General features: G+C 47.4%; 1 protein-coding gene across 4 annotated transcripts in view; it reads right to left on the reverse strand.

The window, feature by feature from the left end:
* LOC122565440 (N-acetyllactosaminide beta-1,3-N-acetylglucosaminyltransferase 3-like) overlaps positions 1 to 18,522 on the reverse strand; it is a 98,910-nt gene extending 80,388 nt beyond the window's left edge. For 2 of the 4 annotated variants that reach the window (XM_087975977.1, XM_087975978.1), the window contains exon 1: positions 18,338 to 18,522. The gene's annotated coding sequence lies outside the window, so the exon portion shown is untranslated. Of the gene's footprint in view, positions 1 to 15,818; positions 15,943 to 18,337 lie in introns of those variants that run through there. The other 2 variants (XM_087975973.1, XM_087975975.1) reach the window with 2 other exon arrangements.
* Positions 18,523 to 19,194: the final 672 nt, after the last annotated feature.

A 19,194-nucleotide genomic window follows, 5' to 3' on the forward strand; every position in this document is an offset into this window, starting at 1 on the left:
GTCATGTTGTAGTTACCCAGGTACAGCATGGACGGCCAGTCATGTTGTAGTTACCCATGTGCAGCATGGATGGCCAGTCATGTTGTAGTTACCCATGTGCAGCATGGATGGCCAGTCATGTTGTAGTTACCCAGGTACAGCATGGATGGCCAGTCATGTTGTAGTTACCCAGGTACAGCATGGATGGCCAGTCATGTTGTAGTTACCCGTGTGCAGCATGGACGGCCAGTCATGTTGTAGTTACCCATGTGCAGCATGGATGGCCAGTCATGTTGTAGTTACCCATGTGCAGCATGGACGGCCAGTCATGTTGTAGTTACCCAGGTACAGCATGGACGGCCAGTCATGTTGTAGTTACCCATGTGCAGCATGGACGGCCAGTCATGTTGTAGTTACCCAGGTACAGCATGGATGGCCAGTCATGTTGTAGTTACCCAGGTACAGCATGGACGGCCAGTCATGTTGTAGTTACCCATGTGCAGCATGGACGGCCAGTCATGTTGTAGTTACCCAGGTACAGCATGGACGGCCAGTCATGTTGTAGTTACCCATGTGCAGCATGGACGGCCAGTCATGTTGTAGTTACCCAGGTACAGCATGGATGGCCAGTCATGTTGTAGTTACCCAGGTACAGCATGGACGGCCAGTCATGTTGTAGTTACCCATGTGCAGCATGGACGGCCAGTCATGTTGTAGTTACCCAGGTACAGCATGGATGGCCAGTCATGTTGTAGTTACCCGTGTGCAGCATGGACGGCCAGTCATGTTGTAGTTACCCATGTGCAGCATGGATGGCCAGTCATGTTGTAGTTACCCATGTGCAGCATGGATGGCCAGTCATGTTGTAGTTACCCAGGTACAGCATGGATGGCCAGTCATGTTGTAGTTACCCAGGTACAGCATGGACGGCCAGTCATGTTGTAGTTACCCATGTGCAGCATGGATGGCCAGTCATGTTGTAGTTACCCAGGTACAGCATGGATGGCCAGTCATGTTGTAGTTATCCATGTGCAGCAAGGATGGCCAGTCATGTTGTAGTTACCCAGGTATAGCATGGATGGCCAGTCATGTTGTAGTTACCCGTGTGCAGCATGGATGGCCAGTCATGTTGTAGTTACCCATGTGCAGCATGGATGGCCAGTCATGTTGTAGTTACCCAGGTACAGCATGGATGGCCAGTCATGTTGTAGTTACCCATGTGCAGCATGGATGGCCAGTCATGTTGTAGTTACCCAGGTACAGCATGGATGGCCAGTCATGTTGTAGTTACCCAGGTACAGCATGGACGGCCAGTCATGTTGTAGTTACCCAGGTACAGCATGGACGGCCAGTCACGTTGTAGTTACCCATGTGCAGCATGGATGGCCAGTCATGTTGTAGTTACCCAGGTACAGCATGGACGGCCAGTCATGTTGTAGTTACCCAGGTACAGCATGGATGGCCAGTCATGTTGTAGTTACCCAGGTACAGCATGGATGGCCAGTCATGTTGTAGTTATCCATGTGCAGCAAGGATGGCCAGTCATGTTGTAGTTACCCAGGTACAGCATGGATGGCCAGTCATGTTGTAGTTACCCGTGTGCAGCATGGATGGCCAGTCATGTTGTAGTTACCCGTGTGCAGCATGGATGGCCAGTCATGTTGTAGTTACCCAGGTGCAGCATGGATGGCCAGTCATGTTGGAGTAACCCCAGGTACAGCATGGATGGCCAGTCATGTTGTAGTTACCCATGTGCAGCATGGATGGCCAGTCATGTTGTAGTTACCCAGGTGCTGCATGGATGGCCAGTCATGTTGTAGTTACCCAGGTACAGCATGGACGGCCAGTCATGTTGTAGTTACCCAGGTACAGCATGGACGGCCAGTCACGTTGTAGTTACCCATGTGCAGCATGGACGGCCAGTCATGTTGGAGTAACCCATGTGCAGCATGGATGGCCAGTCATGTTGGAGCTACCCATGTGCAGCATGGATGGCCAGTCATGTTGTAGTTACCCATGTGCAGCATGGACGGCCAGTCATGTTGGAGCTACCCATGTGCAGCATGGATGGCCAGTCATGTTGTAGTTACCCGTGTGCAGCATGGATGGCCAGTCATGTTGTAGTTACCCAGGTACAGCATGGACGGCCAGTCACGTTGTAGTTACCCATGTGCAGCATGGACGGCCAGTCATGTTGTAGTTACCCATGTGCAGCATGGATGGCCAGTCATGTTGGAGCTACCCATGTGCAGCATGGATGGCCAGTCATGTTGTAGTTACCCGTGTGCAGCATGGATGGCCAGTCATGTTGTAGTTACCCATGTGCAGCATGGATGGCCAGTCACGTTGTAGTTACCCATGTGCAGCATGGACGGCCAGTCACGTTGTAGTTACCCGTGTGCAGCATGGATGGCCAGTCATGTTGTAGTTACCCATGTACAGCATGGATGGCCAGTCATGTTGGAGCTACCCATGTGCAGCATGGATGGCCAGTCACGTTGTAGTTACCCATGTGCAGCATGGACGGCCAGTCATGTTGGAGCTACCCATGTGCAGCATGGACGGCCAGTCACGTTGTAGTTACCCATGTGCAGCATGGATGGCCAGTCATGTTGGAGCTACCCATGTGCAGCATGGATGGCCAGTCATGTTGGAGCTACCCATGTGCAGCATGGACGGCCAGTCATGTTGGAGTTACCCGTGTGCAGCATGGATGGCCAGTCATGTTGGAGCTACCCATGTGCAGCATGGACGGCCAGTCATGTTGGAGTTACCCGTGTGCAGCATGGACGGCCAGTCACGTTGTAGTTACCCGTGTGCAGCATGGATGGCCAGTCATGTTGGAGCTACCCATGTGCAGCATGGACGGCCAGTCACGTTGTAGTTACCCGTGTGCAGCATGGATGGCCAGTCATGTTGGAGCTACCCATGTGCAGCATGGACGGCCAGTCATGTTGGAGTTACCCGTGTGCAGCATGGACGGCCAGTCACGTTGTAGTTACCCATGTACAGCATGGATGGCCAGTCATGTTGGAGTAACCCATGTGCAGCATGGATGGCCAGTCATGTTGTAGTTACCCATGTGCAGCATGGACGGCCAGTCATGTTGTAGTTACCCATGTGCAGCATGGATGGCCAGTCATGTTGTAGTTACCCATGTGCAGCATGGATGGCCAGTCACGTTGTAGTTACCCATGTGCAGCATGGACGGCCAGTCATGTTGGAGCTACCCATGTGCAGCATGGATGGCCAGTCATGTTGTAGTTACCCGTGTGCAGCATGGATGGCCAGTCATGTTGTAGTTACCCAGGTACAGCATGGACGGCCAGTCATGTTGTAGTTACCCAGGTACAGCATGGACGGCCAGTCACGTTGTAGTTACCCATGTGCAGCATGGACGGCCAGTCATGTTGTAGTTACCCATGTGCAGCATGGATGGCCAGTCATGTTGGAGCTACCCATGTGCAGCATGGATGGCCAGTCATGTTGTAGTTACCCGTGTGCAGCATGGATGGCCAGTCATGTTGTAGTTACCCATGTGCAGCATGGATGGCCAGTCACGTTGTAGTTACCCATGTGCAGCATGGACGGCCAGTCACGTTGTAGTTACCCGTGTGCAGCATGGATGGCCAGTCATGTTGTAGTTACCCATGTACAGCATGGATGGCCAGTCATGTTGGAGCTACCCATGTGCAGCATGGATGGCCAGTCACGTTGTAGTTACCCATGTGCAGCATGGACGGCCAGTCATGTTGGAGCTACCCATGTGCAGCATGGACGGCCAGTCACGTTGTAGTTACCCATGTGCAGCATGGACGGCCAGTCATGTTGGAGCTACCCATGTGCAGCATGGATGGCCAGTCATGTTGGAGCTACCCATGTGCAGCATGGATGGCCAGTCACGTTGTAGTTACCCGTGTGCAGCATGGATGGCCAGTCATGTTGGAGCTACCCATGTGCAGCATGGACGGCCAGTCATGTTGGAGTTACCCGTGTGCAGCATGGACGGCCAGTCACGTTGTAGTTACCCATGTACAGCATGGATGGCCAGTCATGTTGGAGCTACCCATGTGCAGCATGGACGGCCAGTCATGTTGGAGTTACCCGTGTGCAGCATGGACGGCCAGTCACGTTGTAGTTACCCGTGTGCAGCATGGACGGCCAGTCACGTTGTAGTTACCCATGTGCAGCATGGACGGCCAGTCATGTTGTAGTTACCCATGTGCAGCATGGATGGCCAGTCATGTTGGAGTAACCCATGTGCAGCATGGATGGCCAGTCATGTTGGAGTTACCCGTGTGCAGCATGGACGGCCAGTCACGTTGTAGTTACCCATGTGCAGCATGGACGGCCAGTCATGTTGGAGCTACCCATGTGCAGCATGGACGGCCAGTCATGTTGGAGTTACCCATGTGCAGCATGGACAGCCAGTATTGTTGGAGTATGTCACATGCAGCATGGATGGCCAGTCATGTTGGCATCCAGGACACAAACTGAATGACATTTTCTGGAGCCATTGAAGAAGCATCACGGCAAGGGTGGAGCAGCCACCAGATAAACAGCCAACAACAACTTGTGCACATGCCAGTAATAGACCTGATACTTTTAATGATGATGGATGAAATTTGCAGAGAAAGTAGGATTAGAATGAAACAATAGTTTCATGTATGAGTGACCATGTACAATGGATATCGTAAAGCTACAAATTATATTTCCAACAACTTATTTTGTTTAGTTATTTTAGTGAGGGGGACTGTTCGGAGGAACACATTGTAGGTTGTGCCTTGCAATAATGTTATGACCTCGGGTGGTGTTGGTTGCTGTTTCCAGAGGATTGTTATTAAATTCAGCCCCGTGAAACAGTGGCAGAGGAGACAGATAAAATTCAGTACAGTGTGGGAACAGGCCCTTCGGCCCAACAAGTCCACACCAACCCTCACCACACCAAGATGTTGGCACAGATAGTAAAATGTTTGGGGACTGTGTGAGAACAGCTCCCCAACATTGCCCCGAGACCACTTAGGTTTCCAAGTGACAGGAGCTTGGCTACTTTTCCAAGTCACAGCAAATATGAAACACAGTTAGCGTGATCTTCATGGAGCTGTTTCGTCTATTTCTTTTTTGGGACGTGGGTGTTGCTCGTTGGGCCAGCATTTATTGCCCATGGGGAGTGTGGAGGGGTTACAAGGGTGGGACTGTGAGGATGGGAAGTACAAGGAATGTGGTATGGGTATGGTCTCTCTCTGCAACACCCACCGGCCACCCCAAAGAAAACCCATTGAAACGGCTGCAGGGTCACCTGACCCCTGGCATCCACCATTCCTCTTATCGTAAACTCCTTCTGTCTGCCAGCGTCTCTACCACTTACAGAATCACTTGTCGGAAATCTACCCTCCTCACTGTGACATTCGCCCACCCTCCCCACGCCAATCAACCTGACAAAAGCAGGGTCACCGCCTACCTCCGGGGAGGGAAGGGCTGGGTCTCAGCTCGCTGGGGGGGGCATGTCTGCCTCAGGACAGCTTCTCACCAGGAGGGACGGCCAACCCGCCTCCAGGTACAGCTCTTCCTGAAATGGGCTACGTTCACCATTGGCCAATGAAAGATTCAACTTGACTGACAACAGGAAAGCAGCCACCAATCGTTATCCAGGGAGCGAGGCAAAGCATTGCAAAGCAAGCACTCCCAAACAGCAAAAGATTTTTGCCGTGTTGCAAAATCATACTCTGCATCTGTTCTGAACGTGGGTGGATCATATCTTGTGTTTTCAAACTGCAGTTTCTGTTTGTACTCACTCTCATGCAAAGCGACACAATGTGAACAAAATGCCAGTCGTTGACATGCAAGTATTGATCACTCATCATTCAGACCAGCTATCACCCATTCACCTGTTTCAGTGTTCTCTTTTTCATTGCATGGTAGACATCATTGACAACATCAGCATTTAATGCCTGTTCCCTAAGCGCCCTTCAGAAGGTGAACCTACTTAACTTGCTGCAGGGAATGTAATGTTGCTACTCAGGGAGTTCCAGGACGTCGACATGGCGCTTTTGATAAAAGTGCTTCAAAGCAAGGACAAAGGAAAGACAGATTGAACCAAAGCACTTGAAACATCACAGCGCACAAGGCCAAGTGCTGGAAAATGGGATTAGAATAAATGACCAGCGCAGACTCGTTGGGCTGAAGAGTATCCTGTTGTGATTTTTAAAAATTCCATGACTCTTATGATTTTTACAAGGTGTTGCACAGGAGGCTGTTAAATAAGATAGGAGCCCATGTTTTTTTTAAATTCATTTGTGGGATTAGGGCTGGGCCAGGATTGGTAGCCCGTCCCTAGTTGCCCTTGAGGTGGTGGTGGTGAGCTGCCTTCTTGAATCGCAGCGGTCCACTTGCTGTGGGTTGACCCACAATGGCAGTAGGGAGGGAATTCCAGGATTTTGACCCAATGACTGTGAAGGAGCAGCGGTATATTTCTAAGTCAGGGTGGTGACTGGCTTGGAGGGGAACTTGCAGGTGGTGGTGTTCCCAAACACCTGCTGCACTTGTCCTTCTAGGTGGCAGTGGTCATGGGTTTGGAAGGTGCTGTCTAAGGATCTTTGGTGAGTTACTGCAGTGCATCTTGTAGATAGTATACACTGTTGCTACTGAGCATTGGTGGTGGAGGGATTGAATGTTTGTAGATGTGGTGCCAATCAAGTGGGTTGCTTTGTCCTGGATGCTGTCAAGCTTCTTGAGTGTTGTTGGGGCTGTGGGGAGTATTCCATTACACTCCTGACTTGAGTGTTAGGGACAAGGTACTGGCATACATAGAGGATTGGGTGGCTGGCAGAAGGCATAAAGTGGGGATAAATGGGTCTTTTTCAGGATGGAAGCCGGTGACAAGTGGAGTTCTGCAGGGGCCAATGTTGGTTTATACATTAAGAATCTGGATGATGGAACTGAGGGTATTATTGATAAGATTGCAAGTATCACAAAGATGGGCAGACAGACAGGTAGTGCTGAGGAAATGAGGAAGCAGCAGAAGGACTTGGACAGGATAGGAGAGTGGGTAAAGAAGTGGCAGATGGAATACAATGAGGGAGAGTGTGAGGTTGTGCATATTGATAGGAAGAATATAGGCATAGGCTATCTTCTAAACAGGAAATGGCTTGGAAATCTGAAACACAAAGTGACTTGGGAGTCCTAGTGTGGTTAGGTTCAGTTAGCAGATAAGAAGTCAAATGTAGTGTTAGCATTCTTTTCAAGAGGGCTAGAATACAAGAGCAGGCGTGAAATGGTTCTGGACTATTGGGAAAGAGGAGGCTGAGATAGTCAGAAAGCTGGTGACAGTCGAGGGATGAAATGCAATATGTGAGCACGTAGCAGTTAAGTGCATGGCCACTGTGATGCAGTAGGGTTATCAGCTCTGCAGTGTTTAGCCTGGAGTCTCCAGCATTGCAGGTTACCGCTGGAGGCAATTCGACTGGAATGGGGAAAGATGTAATAAGGTGGATCTCAGGGAGGGGTGACAGGATCCAGGACTGTTTCCAGGTCACAAGACCATTTCCTGGGTAAATTCACACATTGACTGGGGCACCCCATGAATTTGGATACGGTCAGCTTTCCAGTCCACTGTACACTTGAGGATAGACCAGGGGAGGGGGAAGCACTGAGATGTTTTCCAACTTGAGAGATATGTTCAACAACAAGGAAGAGTGGGCATGTGAAAGGTGGCCTCTTAGGCACTTTTATTTCAACTTAAATAAAAGAAGTCATGGAATCTGGCAGCCCTGACAGGACAAAGAGGGCGTGTTGGGTGTGAGTCTCCAGGCAGTTCAACCACTCCCCCATCTTATCGGAAAACTTGTAGGTCAACTGACAAAGTCCCTGACTAACAACCCCCTTCAGTGCCTTAATTACCAGCCCCCCTTCTGCCAGGCCTCAAGCTCTCACTAGGGCTCTTCTGGTAGAATAGCAGTGTACCTTTGGACCAGGAGGCCTGAGTTCAAATCCCACCTGCTCCAGGGGTGAGTAATAACATCTCTGAAAAAGCTGATGTAGAAACTGTCTGCAGTTTATCAGGCCTCAAACTCACACAAGAGCTCATGTAATGATGGTGGTAATGTCCCTTTCTCAGAGCTAGGATGCCTGGGTTCAACTTCCCATCTGCTCCAGAGGCGTGTCATAACATATCTGAACAAATTAATTAAAAGGCTTCTACAGTAGGTTTTTCCCAAAAAGACCAGTTGGATGTGTCCTGGAATCTGTGATGCTCCTGCATCGAATTCAGCCCGACATTCAGTTCAGCTTAAAGTCCTCAAATTGGCTCACCAGGCCTAGATTAGTGTGTTGCTGGAAAAGCACAGCAGGTCAGGCAGCACCCGAGGTGCAGGAAAATCGACATTTTGGGCAAAAGTCCTTCATCAGGAATGAGACAGAGAGCCTCCTGATGAAGGGCCTTTGCCTGAAACGTAGACTTTCCTGCTCCTCGGATGCTGCCTGACCTGCTGTGCTTTTCCAGCACCACTCTAATCTTGACACTGATCTCCAGCATCTGCAGTCCTCACTTTGTCCTGGCTCACCAGGCCCCCAACTCACATTAGTACTCTTATAGTATTATGGTTGTGCCTCTACCTCTGACCCAGGAGACCCAAGTTTAAGTCCCACCTGCTCCAGAGGTGTCTAATACTATCTCTGATTGGGTGCAGGAGAATGGCCAGATCCTATCAGATTATGCTCCCAAGCTCAACAGGACTGGGACATTCAGTCCACATGGCCAATAAAAAGAACCATCCTTAAACAGACATGTGTTTGTTGGGAAAATATTGTACTTGGAGGAGAAATTATTGCAGCTTGACCAACAGCCAATCAAGTCATGAAGAGTCCTATTTCTGATTGGCCATGGGGTGACAAGGCACCACGTAACTGACATGTTGGGTGACCAGTGGGACAGGGTGGGGTAAGTATAGGGGAAGAAGGTGTAAAGAAACCATATCCCGAAACCTGAGTGCGATTTATTTCCTACTGGAAATGGATTCCAGAAAGAACAGGATGTACAAGCTAGTAGAGCTCAGAAATGAAGGGGCAGGTGGTGACCTGAAGATGAGTAGATGGTTGATCGGGAAAACGTTTAAGAAGGGAATTTCAGGAACTGGAGGATGGCATTCACCCCCTCAGGACTGACCTGCTAATTATTTACATCAACGAGGATCAGCATCTCAATTCAACTAATCTGCTTTATGTTCAAAGTTAAAAATCATACAACACCAGGTTATCACCAGATTTAACTTTGTACACCCCAGTCCAACACCGGCATCTCCAAATCATGCTTTATGTTCATAACCATTCATTTCTCACTGCCTAACAACCATCTATCCATCCCAATTTTCAAATTTACAATTGACCCTCAACCTCAACAACATTTGGGTAGAAAAGAGAGAGCGCGCCTGAGTTTGAATATTTTTCCATGAAGTTGGTCACCTCTTGGAGACTGTGGCCTTTGATGAATTCCCCATTTTCGGCATTATCTTGTGTCACAGTCTGGGAAACACTGGACAAATAAAAGCCAAACTCAAATGATTAGTATCATCTATGAGTGGGGTGAATGGTGGTGCATTGGTAATCTCACTGGACTAGTAATTCAGGTCACTAGGTGAATGCTCTGGGGTCAGGGGTTCCAGTAACCGGTGGGATTTAAATTCAATTAATAAAGATGGTGATCATGGAGCTTTCACAGATTTTTGTAAAAACCCAACTGGTTCACTAATGTATTATAGGGAAGGGAATCAGTTGACCCCATCCATTCTGGGCTACAGGTGACTCCAGACCTACGGGAACATGGTCTATACATAGTTAAAACATGTGGTGCTGGAAAAGCCCAGCTGATCAGGTAGCATCAGAGGAACAGAGGGGTTGACATTTCGAGCATAAACTCTTCATCGGAATGTTGGGGGGGCTTGGGCCCAGGTGGGCTGAGAGATAAATGGGAGGGGGGTAGGGATGGGGTAAGCTAGACAGGAATGTGATAGGTAGGTGAAAGTGCGGGGGTGATGGTGAGACTGGAGGGTGGAGCAGATAGGTGGGAAGGAAAATGGATAGGTGGGACAGGTGGCTGGCGCCAAGTTGGAGGGTTGGATCTGGGATAATGTGGGGGAGAGGGGAGATGAGGAAACTGGTGAAATTGACATTGATCATGTGTGGTTGCAGGGTCCCAGGGCGGAAGATGAGGCGCTCTTCCTCCAGGCATCGAGTGGTTATAATTTGGCAGTGGAGGAGGCCCAAGGCTTGCATGTCCTAGGCGGAGTGGGAAGGGAAGTTGATGTGTTCGGTCACAGGACGGTGGGGTTGTTTAGTGTATAACCCAGAGATGTTCTCTGAAATGTTCCGTGAGTTGGTGTACTGTCTACGCAATGTAGAAGAGGCAACGTCAAGGGCAACAGGGCCACACACTCCCAGAGCTGAGTTCTGGATGGGCAACAGCTTGGTGGCGTAGGGCATTTACGATGGCCTACTAGTATTATCACTGGACTGTTAATCCAGCGACCCAGCTAATGTTCTGGGGACCCAGGTTCAAATCCTGCCATGGAAGAATTTGAATTCAGTTTTTAAAAATCTGGAATTAAGACTTCAATGATGATCACGAAACCTGAGTCAATTGTCAGAAAAACCCATCTGGTTCACTCATGTCCATTAGGGAAGGAAACTGCCATCCGTACCTGACCTGGCCTACATATGTCTCCAGACCCATAGCAATGTAGTTGACTCTTAACTGCCCTCTGGGCAATTAGGGATGGGAAATAAATGTTGCCTAGCCAGTGATACCCTCATCTAGTAAATGACTAAAAAATAATTGCTGGCCTTGAAACGATAATTACTCTAAAAACTGTTTCTAGTCTAACTAAAATAGCTGACTCATGTTTTGGTCAATTTGGGATAGTTTTGACAGCTCAGCTGGGATTCAGGCCAGTTTTGAATGGCTTTGACTCATTGCTTAATACAACTCGATTTACTGAGTGAGGGAAAACAGAGGGAATCGAATTCATCACTGCTACGCTTAGATCTCTGTCTGCACAGTCACACTAGCAACGTGGGCAGGGTTTTCAGGACCCACCAGGATTTATGATTTGGAGGTGCTGGTGTTGGACTGGAGTGTACAAAGTTACAAATCATACAACACCAGGTTATAGTCCAACAGGTTTAATTGGAAGCACACTCGCTTTCGGAGCGACGCTCCTTCATCAGGTGGTAGGGATGAAGGAGCGGCGCTCCAAAAGCTAGTGCTTCCAATTAAACCTGTTGGACTGTAACCTGGTGTTGTGTGATTTTTAACTTTGTCCACCAGGATTTAAGGGATAACATCCAACACCACAAGAAGAAGGAGTAAGAGTAGACCATTCAGCACATCTGGCCTGCTCTGCTGTTCAATGCATTCATGGCTGACCTCGGGTTTCGAACTTCACTCTTCTGCCCACTCCCCTTATCCCTCGATTCATGGTCAACCAAATACATTTATCCCAGCATGAAATATATTCAGTAATAGAATATCCATTACCCTCTGTGACAGAAAATTGCAAAGATTGACAAACATTCGAGTGAAGTAAACTCTTGTCATCTCAGTCCCAAATAGTGAACCTTATCCTGAGAGTGTTTTCAATTCCGTGACTAATGGTAACAATCTCTCAGTATTCACTTTGGCAAAATATTACGCATTTCATTGTGAACACCTTCCGTTCTCTGTACTCCAGCAAATATAGACCCAATTTACTCAAACACACATAGGAATTAAGAGGAGGAGTTAGCCACTTAGTCTCTTGAGCTAACACCACTACTCAAGACGACCGACTTGACACTGACATTTTTGACAAACCCACCAACTCCCACAGCTACCTGGATTACACCTCTTCCCACCGTACCTCTTGCAAAAATGCCATTCCATATTCCCAATTCCTCCACCTCAGCCGTATCTGCTCCCAGAAGGACCAGTTCGACCACAGAACACACGAGATGGCCTCCTTCTTTAGAGACCGCAATTTCCCTTCCCACGTGGTTAAAGATGCCCTCCAACACATCCTGCATCTCCGCCCTCAGACCCCACCCCTCCAACCGTAACAAGGACAAAACGCCCCTGGGGCTCGCCTTCCACTCTACCAACCTTCGCATAAACCAAATCATCCGCCGACATTTCCGCCACCTCCAAACAGACCCCACCACCAGGGATATATTTCCCTCCCCACCCCTTTCCGCCTTCTGCAAAGACCGTTCCCTCCGTGACTACCTAGTCAGGTCCACACCCCCCTACAACCCACCCTCCCATCCTGGCACCTTCCCCTGCCACCGCAGGAACTGTAAAACCTGTGCCCACACCTCCTCCCTCACCTCTATCCAAGGCCCTAAAGGAGCCTTCCACATCCATCAAAGTTTTACCTGCACATCCACTAATATCATTTATTGTATCCGTTGCTCCCGATGCAGTCTCCTCTACATTGGGGAGACTGGGCGCCTCCTAGCAGAGCGCTTTAGGGAACATCTCCGGGACACCCGCACCAATCAACCACACCGCCCCGTGGCCCAACATTTCAACTCCCCCTCCCACTCTGCCGAGGACATGGAGGTCCTGGGCCTCCTTCACCACTGCTCCCTCACCACCAGATGCCTGGAGGAAGAACGCCTCATCTTCCGCCTTGGAACACTTCAACCCCAGGGCATCAATGTGGACTTCAACAGTTTCCTCATTTCCTCTTCCCCAACCTCACCCTAGTTCCAAACTTCCAGCTCAGCACTGTCCCCATGACTTGTCCGGACTTGTCCTACCTGCCTATCTCCTTTTCCACCTATCCACTCCACCCTCCTCCCTGACCTATCACCTTCATCCCCTCCCCCACTCACCTATTGTACTCTATGCTACTTTCTCCCACCCCCATCCTCCTCTAGCTTATCTCCCCACGCTTCAGGCTCTCTGCCTTTATTCCTGATGAAGGGCTTTTGACCGAAATGTCGATTTCGAAGCTCCTTGGATGCTGCCTGAACTGCTGTGCTCTTCCAGCACCACTAATCCAGAATCTGATTTCCAGCATCTGCAGTCATTGTTTTTACCTCACGGCTTATCTGACTGCTCCACACTCCAACATGCCTCTGATAGCCTTGCACCTCCTTTGCTCAGCAACAATTGATCCAGCTGTACTGTAAAAACATACAAACACTCTGCTTCAACTCCCCTTTCAGGAGGAGAGCTCACAACAATTCGTGAGGAAAGGTTTTGCCTCATTTCTGTCTTAAATGGGAAATGCAGGGTTACAGGGATAGAGTAGGGGAATAGGTATCTCCTTGTGTCTGTGTGGATTTCCCCCTGGTGCTCTGGTTTCTTTCCACATTCCAAAGATGTGCAGGTTAGGTGGATTGGCTGTACTAGATTGCCTATTGTGTCAGGGAATGTGTAGATTAGTTGAAGTAGCCATGGGAAATGTAGGGTTACAGGGTAAGAGTATGAGTCTGGATGGGATGGTCTTCAGAGGGTTGGTATGGACTTGTTAGGCCGAATGACCTTTTCCCACACTGTAGGGTTTCTATGATTCCCTAGCCTGTCCAACCTTTCCGTATAAGACAACCCATCTGTTCCAAGTCCCAGTCAGGTAAACCTTCTCTGAACTGCTTCCAAAGTATTTACACATTTCCTTAATACTCTGCACAGTGCTCTGGATTTGGTCTCAACAATGCCTTCTATAAAAGAAGCACATCTCATCTTTTTTTTTGTGTTCAATTCCCTTACAATAAACAATAACATTCTACCAGTTTCCTAATTGCTTGTTGTTCCTGCATACTAACTTTGTGTGTGTTCTCCCACTGTGTCTGAGAGCTCTACAGTCTCCCACCATTTAGTTTTTTTATTCTTCCTGCCAAAATGCACAATTTCACTTTTCTCACATTATACTCCATTTGATGGACATTTTTTTGCCAACTGAGTTTTCTCCTTCTAACTTGTTCATGTCCTCTTCAAAACTTACTTTCCTACCCATCTTTGTGTCATCAACCTCAGCAAATTTAATAATCAATCCCTTAGCCCTTTCAGCCAAGTCATTTTTATAATAAGTCATTTTTATAAATTGGAAAATGTTAAGTTTGCTATGTATCACTTAAAGTAATTTTCTTGTGTGCCTTCCTCTCTTTCATTTCCTGGATTGCAACTATTTTTGAAGAGTTAATTCTATCCTCTGATGTAACAGAAGTTCTTCTGCCATCTCCTTATTATTTTCCATAGTTAATTCCCAGACCCTCTTCCTAATGGGTCAACACTCACATTGTTAAATCCTTTTTTTCTTAAATTTCTAAAGAAACTTTTATTATCTGTTTTGGTATTTCTGACTAGGTCTCTCAAATTCTACCTTTCCCTTAGCACTGCTGCCTCACAGTGCCAGGGACCTGAGATCAATTCCTGCCTCAGGCAACTCTTCTCCCTGTGTCTGCGTGGGTTTCCTCCAGGTGCTCTGGTTTCCTCCCACAGTCCAAAGTTGTGCAGGTCAGGTGAATTGGCCATGCTAAATTGCCCATAGCGTTAGGCACATTAGTCAGGGGTAAATGTAGAGGAAAGGGTCTGGTTGGGTTGCTGTTCGGAGGATCGGTGTGGTCTTGTTAGGCCGAAGGGCCTGTTTCCATATTGTAGGGAATCTAATCAAACCTTTTACTCATTCTTTGCTTGTTTATATGCTGCTCAATTTCTTTTTATTCATTCACAGGATCTGGTCACTGCAGTTGACCAGGATTTTTTGCCCATCCCTAATTGCATTGGCAGTAATTGAGTGAACATTCATTTTTATTCATTCTCAGGATGTGGGCATCATTTATTGTCCTACCCTAATTGCCCAGAGGGCAGTTAAGAGTCAACCACTTTGCTGTGAGTCTGGAGTCACATGTAGGCCAGACAAGATAAGGACAACAGATTTCCTGCCCTAAAGGGCATTAGTTTAGAATAGAGTCCCCACAGTTTGGAAACATGCCATTCAGCCCAACAAGTCCACACCAACACTCTGAAGATCATCTCACCCAGACCTATCCCCCTACCCTATCCCTGTAACCCTGCATTTCCCATGGCTAATGCACCTAACCTAAACATCCCTGAACACTAAGGGCAATTTAGCAAGACCAATCCACCTAACATATGCATCTGTGGGAGAAGCAACCAGCAAAAGCCCACACAGACATGGGGAGAACATGCAAATTCCACACAGACAGTCACCCAAGCCTAGAATCGAACCCAAGACCTTGGTGCTGTGAGGCAGCAGTGCTAACCACTGAGCCACCATACCGCCCTTTCGCATTAATGAACCAGATGGGTTTTTCCTGACAATCGATAATGGTGTCATGATCATCATTAGATTCTTAATTCCAGATTGTTTTTTTATTGAGTTCAAGTGCCACCATCTTTCATGGTGGGATTTGAACCCAGGTCCCCAGCCCATTAGCTGCATCTCTGGGTTAATCAGCAGCACAAACAGTCCCAGCCTGTTCAGTCTCTCCCTGCAGCTCAAACCCTCCAGCCCTGGCAACATCCTTGTAAATCCTTTCTGAACCTTTCGCACTTCATGACATCTTTCCTAAAGAAGGGAGACCAGAATTGTGCTCAGCATTCCAAAAGTGACCTAACCAATGTCCTGTACAACTGCACTAACCAATAAAGGCAATCATACCAAACACCTTGTTCAGAATTCTCGGTACCTGCGACTCCAATTTCAAGAAACTATGAACCTTTACTCCAAGGTCACTTTGCTCAGAAGCATTCCCCAAGACCTTACCATTAGTGTATAAGTCCTGCTCTGATTTGCTTTTTCAAAATGCAGCACCTCACATTTATCTAAATTAAACTTCACCTGCCACTTCCCAGTCCATTGGTCCATCTGATCAAGATCCTGTTGTACTTTGGGATAACCTTCTTCGGTGTCCACTACACCTCCGATTTTTCATACAGAGCTGTGCTGAGCTCCACGAAAAGAAGGCCACTGTGGGTTTCCCCATGTGACCTCCAGTTCCCACAGACAGTAGTGGGTTGGTTTGTGTTCCTGCAATGATGTAGAGGAAGGCCCGCCCTTCCTGACTAGTTGCGATAACAGCCTGAAAGGAAAGTGTTCTTACTAAACAACCCCACCCACACTGCTCTTATTCCCCATTGCCTCAGCACTGGCTTATCACGAGGAAGCAATGTTTTCAAACGTTAGTGAGAGACAGCCTCCAGAGCGAAGCACTCTTTCTCATATCTACCCTACAACCTCCTGCTCCGCTTAATCTGGGTGGCTCCATTTGCCACTTAGGAACCAAACCAAGACCTTAAAGTGAGCAGGGAACCCGCTTTCACATTAATTAGGAGGGCAAACTTTCAGTGAGTAACCCATTCCCCAGGGGCTGACTGGGACCCAGAATCTTTCATGTCTTCTGTTTGCTATTGGGAAAATCAGCCAAGGGTGTCTTTCATAACACACTGTGTCAGTGGTAGCTCAATATTTTGTGACTAAGACAGTCATGGGTTCAATACCCAGCCCAGAGATTTACAGCACCCAAATCAAGGCTGACTCTGCAAACATGCAGCAGCAGCATCCACGGTGACATTAAATCATGTCTGTCCTCTCAGCTGAACCCAAACAAATCCTGTCACTATTTGACAAAAGGTAGAGGTGGTGGTCTGTCCCAGCCAATATTAAACGCTCTTTCAATATCATGTAAACATACAAACCAGCCATCATCAAGTTGCGGTTTCTGGAAGCTTACCAAGTGGAAAATTGGCTGCAGTTTTGCTGACATTATAGTGGCCACAATTCAGAAAGTATTTCATTTGTTGCTAAATGCCTTTGAGATATCCTGAGTTCAAGAAGGGTGCTATTTAAATAACAAATTCTCAGCAAGCCACCCTCCATAAAATGAAGCATATTCAAAAACCCTGCAGCCCATATTCAAATATGCACCAAGTCCATCCATCTGTCAGCTCCTCCGTGTACTGGCCTACCTTGCTGGACTAGACATCAGTGTCTCAATGTTGAATTTATCAAGCTTGTGTTCAAATTCCTTCATTTCCCAGCCCCTTCCAAACTGTAACCTTCTCCATCCCTGTTACCCTCTGAGATCACTGCACAATTCGAGGCCGTTCTGTCAGTTACTAAACCAGCAAGAACCTGGGGACTGACTGACAAATCCAAGTTGGCCTCCTTTCAGTGGGACATAACAAGGGTCTCAATGAACCTGATTGACAGCTTACCCACTGCAGGCAGGAGATCTTCTTGATATAAACAGAAAATTGGTGGTGAGATGCAGGAATTTCGTCCACACACCTCGCTTTCCCCCTCTAAGATGCTCCTTAAAACTGACCTCTTTGACCACAACTATAGTTGCCTGTCTGAGTATTTCTATATGGCACACATCAAGTTTTGAAAAGTCTCGGGCATTTTGTGCTCTGTTAAAGGTGCTATATAAATACATGTTGTTCTTTATTATTGAATTCTTGTTTCATTTCCTCCTATTTGGTAATTATTGATGTGTACCACAACTGCAAAAGTGCTAATTAACTGTTTATAGTGCAGGATATGTAAGCTTAGTCTTGCTCACTCACACACACACGCATGTTCACACACTCATACATCCATGCACGCACTCAGGCACACACTGTTGTACACACACAAGTGTTCAGGAACACGCACACTCATACATTAACACACTTTTACAGCAAACACAATTTAGACACAGACACGTGTTCACAAACACAGACACACGTACATACACTCCTACACAAACACACATGCTGAAGCATGCAAACACACATAAACACAAGCTTTTACACAACACATACATACTCACAAATACACACAAACCTACACACAAATATACAAGTACAAACACTCAGGCACACTCTTGAAAAAAACATTCACTCACATTTACAATTCATTCGCACACATACACACAGCAGACTCCAACACACGCACATATATAAACACACACCGACATATATGCCCATGTCAGAGAAAGTGAGGACTGCAAATGCTGGAGATCAGAGTCGAGAGTGCGGTGCTGAAAAAGTACAGCAGGTCAGGCAGAACCTGAGGAGCAGGAGAATCGACGTTTCAGGCATAAGCTTCTCATGGATATGCGCACATACTCAGTCGGACGCACATTTGTAGCACTGAACACATAACAGCGCAATCATACACGTACAGTCAGTCTTACATATACACACAGACACACACCATTTTTATTTTGTTGTCCCCCTGCCTGTGTGAAGCTCTACGCAGGGAGCAGCATCAAAGCTGCTCTCTGGAACTCACGGCTGAATAATGACCATTTCTGACTGACTTCCCCTGAGGTTTGCTGCAGTTTAACTGATCGAAGTGAACAGTAAAATTCTTACCTTTGAGTCACAGGCATCACATCGATTCTATGGAAGGGATATTTCACAAGCTGATTCCAGGCACAGCTGAAGTAATTGTTACTCTAACCAAAAGTTATCAACTCTACCGGTACAAGATAATATAAAACGACACAAGATTGCAGGAAACTAGCTTAAGTCACACCATGTTCTCTCTACACACAGGCATACAATAGGCTTAAATTTCCCTATGTTAAACTTCAGAGGGAAGAAGCTGAGCTTCAGTGGACTGTTTTGATGTCAATCAGTATCAACTTGCTGCCAGATTGGTTGAAACTCTGCTCTCTTGCCAGCCTCTTACCAATCAAAACTTTTCTGGTTTTTCTTATCAAGAAAGCCCACATGTTGGTTGGTGAACCATGTCATGGAACATAAAGACACTGTCGGAAAGATACAAGTGGGTAGAGGGTGGTAAAGCCATCTACGTATGAAACATGAATAGTTTTAATTGCACAGAACAATGGATTGTCTTGGAGTCACTTTGAAAGGGCTATCACATGTGGACTGAATGGCCTCTTTCTGTGCTGTTTAATTTTCTGTTTCTAGATTTAGCATCTGCTTCCATGTCACAGTGGCACCCCAGGAAGGCAATTAGTTCCTTGGAAAATATCAGTATTTATATACCACACATAATCTGTAAATACCATATAGAACAGTACACAGGAATGGGCCCTTCGGCCCACAATGCTGTGCTGAAATGACACCAAAATAAACTAATCCCTTCTGCCTGCCCTTGGTCCATATCCCTTCATTCCATGTATATCCGTGTGTTTATCTAAAAGCCCCTTAAATGCGCCTATCATATCTGCCTCCGCCCCCACCCCTGGTAGCGCATTCCA

Source organism: Chiloscyllium plagiosum, unplaced genomic scaffold (assembly GCF_037043375.1).
Source record: "Chiloscyllium plagiosum isolate Xiang-an unplaced genomic scaffold, Cpla_swu_hap1 HiC_scaffold_28, whole genome shotgun sequence".
Lineage (NCBI taxonomy): Eukaryota > Metazoa > Chordata > Chondrichthyes > Orectolobiformes > Hemiscylliidae > Chiloscyllium > Chiloscyllium plagiosum.